Source organism: Hipposideros armiger, unplaced genomic scaffold (assembly GCF_001890085.2).
Source record: "Hipposideros armiger isolate ML-2016 unplaced genomic scaffold, ASM189008v1 scaffold_565, whole genome shotgun sequence".
Taxonomy (NCBI): domain Eukaryota; kingdom Metazoa; phylum Chordata; class Mammalia; order Chiroptera; family Hipposideridae; genus Hipposideros; species Hipposideros armiger.
Window position 1 is genome coordinate 1,001,357 of NW_017731915.1, and position 9,889 is coordinate 1,011,245.

At 33.5% G+C, this 9,889-nt stretch overlaps 1 pseudogene; it reads left to right on the forward strand.

The window, feature by feature from the left end:
- Nucleotides 1–8,363: 8,363 nt before the first annotated feature.
- On the forward strand, nucleotides 8,364–9,127 carry LOC109371367 (40S ribosomal protein S3a-like; annotated as a pseudogene).
- The last annotated feature ends 762 nt before the right edge of the window (nucleotides 9,128–9,889 follow it).

Sequence of the window (9,889 nt, forward strand, 5' to 3'; positions counted from 1 at the left end):
TTCAGCATCTTAGCTGTGGAGGGCAGTGTCACTGGCCCTCATATGTGGGATCCGAACCGGGGCCCTCTGGCATCCCAAGCGAGTTCTTAACCATCGCACCACTCGGCCGGCCCTAATGCCCCGATTCTTATACTCAGAGATCATTTCCAGTTGTACACATGTGCATTTATAAACTCTTTTTTGAGAAGTCTGTTAGGTATGAATATTTATGTCCTTTATTATTTTTTCTTTAAAAAATAATTTATATCTATGGCGTCAGACTTCATATGCTATGATAGACTTGAGCCAGTGAGAAGTTGGATATTGTTTAAATTATAGTTAATATGTATTTACTTATCATCTTGGTTATTTAAAGCACAAAATAAAACTATTTCTTAGATAAAATTTCCTAATGTAGACAACAATCTTTATTATTGAAGTTCTTGACATTTATATTAACTAACAGATATTTATAAATGGATAACTCAAATATAGACATAAAAAGATTCCTTGAAATATTGAATAAATACTCAGTATTGTCCTGAAAGTTGTTATCCATTTTTCCATTTTGGCCGCTACTCGCCTCCATACTCATTTTTGGTAATCCCTCACATGTGCCCTTGAATCCTGTTGAGGTTTGATGAGAAAACAGTCAAAGGACAGCACAGCTGGATTTCATTAGAAAATGGTTGATCAATAATTCTCCCTTTCTAGAGTATAATCCTTTTAAAAACAGATGCAAGAGTTTCGTGTCTGGTGTGTCCAATCCTCTTTATGAACTAAATACCTAAACTTTGATTAATTGTCGAACTGCTCCTCTGGATAACCAAATGCTGCAAATAAATATTTTGAATCAGAGCTAGAGCCATGATTAGAACAATGAATGTCAGAGCTACTATATAAAATTCATTTCTAGTTTAGGTAATATGAAGTATTTACAGTAATAAGTGTATCTTGTGAATATATCACAAATGCTCTTTTTTCCCATACCAGCTCTCCCCACTATTAGAGTATTTTAAATTCATAATCTATAAAACATAATAACCTAGCTTTCTTACATGAGAGGTTTTGTGAAAATCAGAAATTGTAGAATCTACACTATAGGGTTTTTTTTTTTTTAGCCAGTCTTTTCATAGTGTATCTAACTACTCTCTTTACTGGGTCTTTGCCTGAATTCTCTTATATTTTTAGACTGCGGGATGATTTTTGTATCCATAATTGATTATATTGACATTTTTAAAACTGTTTTTAAATCCAGTCTAATGCATTTTTTTAAGAACACAAAAAACCAAACAATTTTATTTTTCTCAAAATTACTGATGCAAGACTAATAGTAACCAAATAATAAATTTTATGACATAATTCCATTATTTTAAAATAATCATTTACAATACCATGCATTCAAAGTTTGAAACGATGATTAGATGATAAAAGTTGACTTTCTTTGCTTATATTTTTTAGGATAATGATTTAATGAGCAAATTTTAGTTTACTGACGTATAAATTGAGAGTACAAACTTCAGTAAAAGTTTGTTGAAAATAAGTCTTATGAAAGCTTTGAGATATATAAATTCTGAGTATTGAAAAACATTACGTTAGTCATGATCTTTAGTCAGTGTAAATCATAATTAGCAACTATATTTAAAATATGAATCAGCAATCTATTTTAAAACTTGCAATTACACTTCCCTCTGTGATACCAGTTACAGTTGTACAACAGTGAATTTTTCTTTATCAAATAAAATACATTTAGAAATATCTATTTATGGAGAACTGCAATTCTAGAATTAAAGAAAATAAAGCATAAGTAAAATTTTTCATCTGATAGGAAATTTAACAAAATCTAAAGTTTATCAGTATTTTCTCCTTCCTCCAAATAGTAACAGAACCATTTGATGACTTTCATCAGTATTTTAGTGCCGTTTGTTTTTACATTTCCTAAATTAATCATCATTACTATTATTGTTTATAAAGTTAATACTTGCTCATTGTGTAATCAGAATAGTTTTAATATTAACTATCATATAATTTGAAGATTAATCATTGTATGTTTATGGCTTCAATAAGTTTGATCTCACTGTAAAAATGATATAAAAGTCTAATGCTATACTATCATTTTCTCTCTTGGTCATCTAAACTTAGGAATCTATAACTAATATAGTGCCAACAATGGTGAATATATAATGAGAATACTTTCTTGGGCTTTAACTTATGCATTTGTGAATTCTAGAATTTAGTTACAGGCAACCACTAGTCTAAGATCATTGTAATTAAATTTATGGGTTGGTGATTTTTTGTCTTGTTTTTTCTTTTTCTTTTTGCATAACAGAGATAATATGAATTTGCATAGCAGATCCACATGAGGGAATGTTTATGATGGTAACCTCACATGGATAATTAATTTAATTCCATGTCTGTGTAATACCACTTTCCCTGCAGTTCAGCTATGTAAGGTTGAGAGTTTGGGACTTGTTTGCTTCCAGAATAGATAAATCTGTGGGATCTCAGTTATAAGGGGTTTGTCTCCTACTTGACCTTCCCCTTAGTTTGGGGCACCTTTTATAACCAGAAGCCTGAAAAGCAAAGAAAACCAAAGCCCAGACCAGGTTCTATAAACTACCCCAAGGCTAATGTGGCTTTGGTGTTCTGCCTACACTTACGCGGGTTCCTACTGTAGGGAGGAAAAATTATTTTCCCTCTGCCCTTCTGAATTCTTGGCAGAGACCCTTATACAACAACAAAAAAATAGATTAGCAAGAGGAAAACAAATAGAATATTAATGCACACAACACATATCACACGGAAAAAACATAAACCAAAAGCAACTCAAACTGGTGGCTTAGAATTGCAGCTTGTAAAGCATCTTCAACAAAGAATAATACATTTGTAGAGAAATGACAGGGTAAAGGTGTTTGTGAACAAGTGACTAGGAAGATAAAGATTAGTTTAATAAAATTCAGTTTTACAGATTTCTCAGCCCCAACTCCCCACGTTTGATAATAAGGATGTCTTCCTTCCTCCTAGTACAGGGAGAGCACCTGTCACGTGAGTTTTATCTCCTGTTTCAGGATGAAAACGAGGGTCAGAGTGCCCTTCTTACACCTGCTATTTTTCAAGTGTCTTTAACTCAAAATAATCGATATGCCAAAGCAGCAGACTTTGGGGTGACATGCTGTGAAAACGCTCACCATCTTATCTCAGGTTTTAGCCAATACTCACCATCAAAAATAGTTTCCAGTGTATTTACTGAGAAATATGTATATTTCTTCTTCAATTAATTTGTATTGCTGTTGTGAATATTCTGGCCGGCTAAATGTTTCTTCAAAAAAAATGTAGAAATACCCAGACAGCCATTTATTACTAGAAAGAGTAACTTCTATTTCTACATTGCTAAAACTTTCTTGTTTTCGGTATCTGGGGCATGTTGTGCCTTCTAACTGAATGGTAAAGAACAGCGTTTCCTCTCGGCTAACCCCAAGTCTTTCCTTCAATGTTACTCAATGAGGTCATCCTGTCTAAAATTGTAACCTTTCGATCCCAACATTTCTTATTTTGCTTCCTTGCAAAATCTTCTAACCAACTGATAGATAAATCCAAATTTTTGGCAGTGCATGTCAGCTCCATATCTTGAAAAAGAAGAAAGGAAGGAAGGAGATAAAGGGAGGAAAGAAGGAAATAACTGAAAGGAAAATAAGACTTTTTATTTCTCTTATTCTTAATTTATCTAACAGATAACAATTTGCTCAAGATAATAATGACAACAATTTACTTCATTATGTACGCTTATGTTTATATTAAATATATAAACATAGTAAAATAAATGAGAGCGATGATACAATGAATGGAAGGAAGGAACTGAAAGTCTTTTGATATTAGAAGGTACTCACACTATCTGTGAAGTGGTATAGTGTTATTTGAAAGTGAACTTGGTTTAGTTGTAAATGCATATTGCAAACACTAGGGAAACCACTAAGATAAAAAGTTTTTAAAAAGTATAACTGTAATGCTAAGAAAGGAGAGAAAAGATAATCAGATCAAATGCTCACTAAAAACCACAAAAGGCAGATAAAGAGTGGAAAGTAAAAACAGGAACAAAGAACAAGGAAAACAAATAGAAAACAGTAAAAAATATGGTAAAAATTAATCTAACTATGTTAACAATCCCTTATGAATATCAGTGGTGTAAATGCACCAATTGAAAGGCAGAGATTGTAAAAGTGGATCAAAAAAGAAGCCTCAATTATATGTTGTTTAAAAGAAACCCACTTTTAAGCATACAGACCATATAAATTAAAAATAAATGGATGCAGAAAAATATACCATGCTAATATTAATCATAAGAAAGCAGTCACAGCTATGTTAAGTTCAGACAGTGCAAACATCACAGTAAGGAAAGTTACTAGGGGTAAAGGAGGTGTTACATAATGATAAAGGGGGTATAATGGTTCTCAACACATATGAATTAACAGCAGACTATCAAATTATGTGAGACAAAACCTGATAGAACAGCCAGGAGAAATAGATGGAGATTTCAGCAGCCCTCCATCAGAATGGAGGGCAAAAGCAACCCTTCTGAGACACTCCTGGAACACTCTCCATAGCAAATGTCAGCATTCCTAGGGAAACTATGAAAGCAGAATCTTTCCTGAACTGGCGCAAGGACAGTTAGCCAACTCCTATCTTTTTTGGCATTGCTGTTGCACCTAACAGGAGGAAAGAAAAAGTCAAAAACATTTCTGCTGGTTTTCAGGCCAGCATGTAAGGAACGTAAAGGTCATCACTCCCATTCACACAAGAAAAAATCTGAACAAACTGAAAATCAACTCTTCTTAGCTCTATTAGGGAATTGAGGTAACAGTGCAAACCACTGCTTCCCAGATTGGGAAGACCGGCAGACACAGGGAATAACAATTTACCAGAGCAGAATCTCTGGAACAGTAATCTCCATGGAAACCAGTATGAGGAAAGAATACCTAATCTATAATTGAATTCTTGGATATCCTGTGTGACAAGTTTGAGAGGTGAAAATTTCAAGGAGCATCCAATCTTGAGGCATCTTCACCCTTTTGTGAGTTTTACCTCCAGGAGGCTTACTACGTCCTTAGAGTGAAGATAAGAGAAAAACCCCGTCTTATTTCCAGCACAGGGAGTAGAAACATGGCCATTTTGAGGTAAGCCTAGAACATCTTCACATACCTGCCTTCAAGAGAAACTTGTTTCTCAGAGCTTAACCAACTTGGGGAAGGGTGATCCCCTACTCCAGCCCTATCTAGCCTTGCTGTCTCACCTGAAGTGAGCAGGTGCGCCTGAGAAGTGCTTCTGGAAGTCACAGCCCCGGGACAGAGGCTCACTGAAGGACTGGGACCCAATCATAGAATTATAATACACTTCCCCTCCCCTACCTTACTGCCCCATCAATAGTGCTCCTGTACAATAACAGGAGAATACAACTGAAAAACTGCACATCTCAGACCCTATTTAAGAAGAAATCTAGAGAAAAACCCAAATACAACAGGGAGACAAAAACAAGGACACAAGAGGACATTCTAACCTCTGACACATATAGCTACAGGAAACCAGCTTAACTTCTTGCCAGAAAAACATAAAACATCACAATAAAGGCTTATGTACCTCAGTTCCTTTTACCCAGCACATCAAATCCAGCTTTCAGCAAAAATTTACGAGGCACAATAAAGACAAAGAACCCATTTTTAAGAGACACAGCTAAGAACAGAACCTGATACAGATATAGCAGAGATGTTGGCATTATCAGACCAGGAATTTAAAAAACTATGGTTAATAATATCCATGCGTTCCAATGGAACAACTGAACTCTGTGCAAGACCAGATGGATACGCTAAGAAAGAATCAAGAGGAGATGCTACAAGTCAAAAATACTGCAGAGTGATAAAGAACTGTAATTATTACTTCAGTGACTTAAGTAACAGGTTTTAAAGTCTTTCTTATGGAAGTTTGTGAACGTCTAAGACTTTCTTATTCTATATATCACTTTTACTTTGTAGTAAAATGAAAATTTAGAGTTATAGGGATTATTTTGTTTCCAGTTCTTAAATTTACTAGTGAACATTCTTTCCCTTCATACATATATACGTACTTTTTTCTATGTCAAGTGTTAATAGTTAGGTTTGGCTTTAATTATGAATTGACATCTTTATCTGGCTTTCTGACTACAAGAAAAAGGTCCCTGCACCAGAGTTGTGATTAACTTTATAGATGCAGGGGAATTATGGAAATGCATCATGCAAAATACCTATTTGCCCAAATTATTCCATGACCTTGTGCTAAGGCTGAGTTTTAAATAATTCAGTGATGTATTGAATGAATAAATCTGTATTGCTTGTTTCTCTAAACAGTCATGCATTCACTTTTCCCTGCCATTTTTAATAAAGCCTACTTTTCTAATATTCATGAAATATTGCATTTCAATTAAATTACATAGGTTTTGAGAAAATAGTTTGCCCTAAGCTGTTTAGAGTTGACACCAACTGTCATTTGCTTTTTCTTTGGTTTCATGCCCAGGGAGGATTTGGGAAGAACTAATGCAAAGCAATGTCATTCTTTAATGAGATACTTTTTGATCATGTATAACACAACACTGAGGAATAGAACAATAAGCGATATTTTGTTTGTGAGGGATAAATATATCAAGATATGCAGAAATGTTCAAAATAAATGTTTGCTACTTTGGTGAAAATTATGTGTATACTATCCTAATTATCCTGAATTTCAAGCATTTGTATATAAATACATTATATTTTCTCAAATATTTCCTTTGTCTCTTACCCACATTACCTATCTTCATGGTATACGCAAATAAATGGACTGAAAGAACAAGTGGATTTTTGGATTACTGGGTTAATTCAGCTTTTAAAACTTATGAACTCGCACACAGATTTCACCTTTTTCTAACCTGGAATCTGCCCTGTATTTCATGACATTAATGCCTCAAATAGCTTTGATGTTCTCCAGTTATTTCTTGCTGAATCAGGACATTAGTTAAAAGGAAAAAAAAAAGACATTCTTTACATAGAAATAGCAACAATAATCATTCTATTTACTAGATCTGGTGTTTTTAACATATCATCCTACATTTAATTATACACTTTCTTAATAAACTTAGTTTATTTTAACAATAGCATACTTTTAGTCAATTTTAAGCATAATGAAACTATAATTGCTATCCCCTTAAATTGAAATATATGACGATTTATACTTAGAATACCATGAATTAATAGTATCTACATATTAATAACCAATTTCTAGTTGTCTTTTTAAAGAATTTCATATGTACTATATTACCTTTGGGTTGATAGCATTGGATACTTTCACATTGAAATTACTGGCATTTTCATAACAAAACATTCCTCTCAGGTACCCTCTCATTCACTTAGGCTCTCTTCTTCTATAAAGTCAGGTGGTTTCAGGCAGCAGGGATTTGATACACAAAAGAATTTTAAAATCTCTTCCATTGCAGAGGGCTTAGAAAAAAACACAGTCAGAATCTGGCACAGGAATTTTGGAAAGCTTTTCATTTTTACAAAAAGTGAGGAAACACAACCCTAGTCACTTGATCTGTTCTGTAGAATCCATGAAAAGTAAGATCAGTTCAGGTAGCCCAAACTACATCACCGCTCATTTTCTTGGTGTAAATGATTAATATATTCATATGCAATAATAAAGTGAAATATACTGCAAAGTAGTATCTATAAAATGGTTTACAAAAAATGTTTTTCAGGGATGTTTTTCAAGATTGTTTCATTAATCTAATATCCATTTTTCCTCAGCTTCTATGCAAAAAGACTATCCTCCAGCCACATAAACAAGTAGACTTCTAAGAAATATTAATTCTAAGTAGTATATATTGAAAAATACTGAATCCTATTCTATTTGCATACATATATGTGTGTATGTGTATTTACACGTGTGATTACATTAAGATATACATACATGCATATGCTTACATCAAGGTACACACATATGCTTATACTCACAAACACGCCCATATACATACATACATATCACAAATATGTATCCTGAAATGATAATGGAAGATATATAGCCCTAAGTGAAGTGTAATTTTAAAATTGATCAATATTATATATCTTGCTCAGATCAAGGGAAGAATGACTGCAAAAGAAAATAGGAAGGACTGTGTACATAAGGAGCGCATTACCATCTTCTACTGCAGAAAACCAATATCGCTGCTTGTATATCTTTAAATTTCCTCTACAATAAAATATTTATTATTTAATTGAATACAATACAATAATGTCTTAAAACAATGTAATTTTTAAATTTAAATGACATTTTTTGTGTTTTAGCCTTTTGGCTCTGAGCAGCCCCATAGCAGAAGGAAGAGGTGCCTTGCCGAAGGCGGCCACAAGGGGGCCAACAAGAAAGTGGTGGAGCCGTTTTCTAAGAAAGATTAGCATGATGGGAAAGTACCAGCTATGTTCAATATAAGAAATATTGGCAAAATACTAGTTTCAAGAACTCAAGGGATCGAAATCAAATCTGATGGTCTCAAGAGTCATGTTTATGAAGTGATTCTCTCAGATCTGCAGAATCATGACATTGTATGAGGAAATTCAAGCTAATTACTGGGGATGTTCGGCACAAAACCTGCCTGACTCATTTCCACGGCATGGATCACACCTCTGATGAAATGTGCTCCGTGGTCAGAAAACATCAGACCATGACTGAAGCGCATGTGGATGTCAACACTACCGATGGTTATTTGTTTCATCTATTCAGTGTTGCTTTTACTAAAAAACCATCAGATTTGGAAAACCTCTTATGCTCAGCATCGACAGGTCCACCAAACCCAGAAGATGATAGAAATCATGACCCAAGGGGTGCAGACCAAGGGCTTGAGAAGTGGTCAATAAATTAATTCCAGATAGAATTGGAAAAGACATCGAAAAGGCTTGCCTATCTATGTATCCGCTCCAAGATGGCTGTGTTAGAAAAAGTCAAAAAGCTGAAGAAGCCCAAGTTTGAATTGGGAAAACTCCTGGAGCTTCATGTGAAGGCAGCAGCTCTGGAAAAATGACTGGGGATGAGACAGGTGCTAAGTAAAGTTCAGTGAGCTGATGGATATGAGCCTCTAGTTCAAGAATCTGTTTAAAAATTCAGACTTTCCATGGTGACAAATAAAACCTATTTGTGATGTTTGAAAGGATAAACAATAATTTTTTAAAATTTATAAATAATTGCATATTAAATCCTAAATGTAAATAAATGTATTTAAGTAAAAACTACATCATTTGGATCATTTATAAATTTAATAGGGATAACCATTTTAGTGCATCAAAATTAGTATATCAAAGAGGGCATATCAAACAGGTTGATGAGGGTAAAGAGGGTCAAATATATGGTGACAGCAGGAGGCTTGATTTTGGGTGGTGAGCAAATAATACAATATACTGATGATGCATTATAGAAACGTACACTTGAAACATATAATCTTATTAACCATGGTCACCCCAATAAATTTAATAAAATAAAAATATATTTTAGTGTTTATTGTTTTATTTTCAGGGTCTATTATTTAGTGTCTATTTTAGAGTTCTTTATTATCCTGTTTATAGTAACATTTATATGTATTTTTAATATAAGTAGGTTATTTTTAAGGTAAATAAATCCATGGAAATATAAATGTCTCACTTTACACTCAACAATACCAGACAATAAATAAGTGGTATTGATTGATGCAATGATTTTAATAGGAAATAAGATTTTGTAAAATCCTATCGATGCATATTTTACCAACAATAGTAAATGGTCCTTTACACCTTCCTGCAATTTACCCTGCATTTCACTTTAAAATTTTTAGGTCTAAAAGTAAAGGCTACTTACTTTAAAATATCTAAAACATAATCATGTTAAA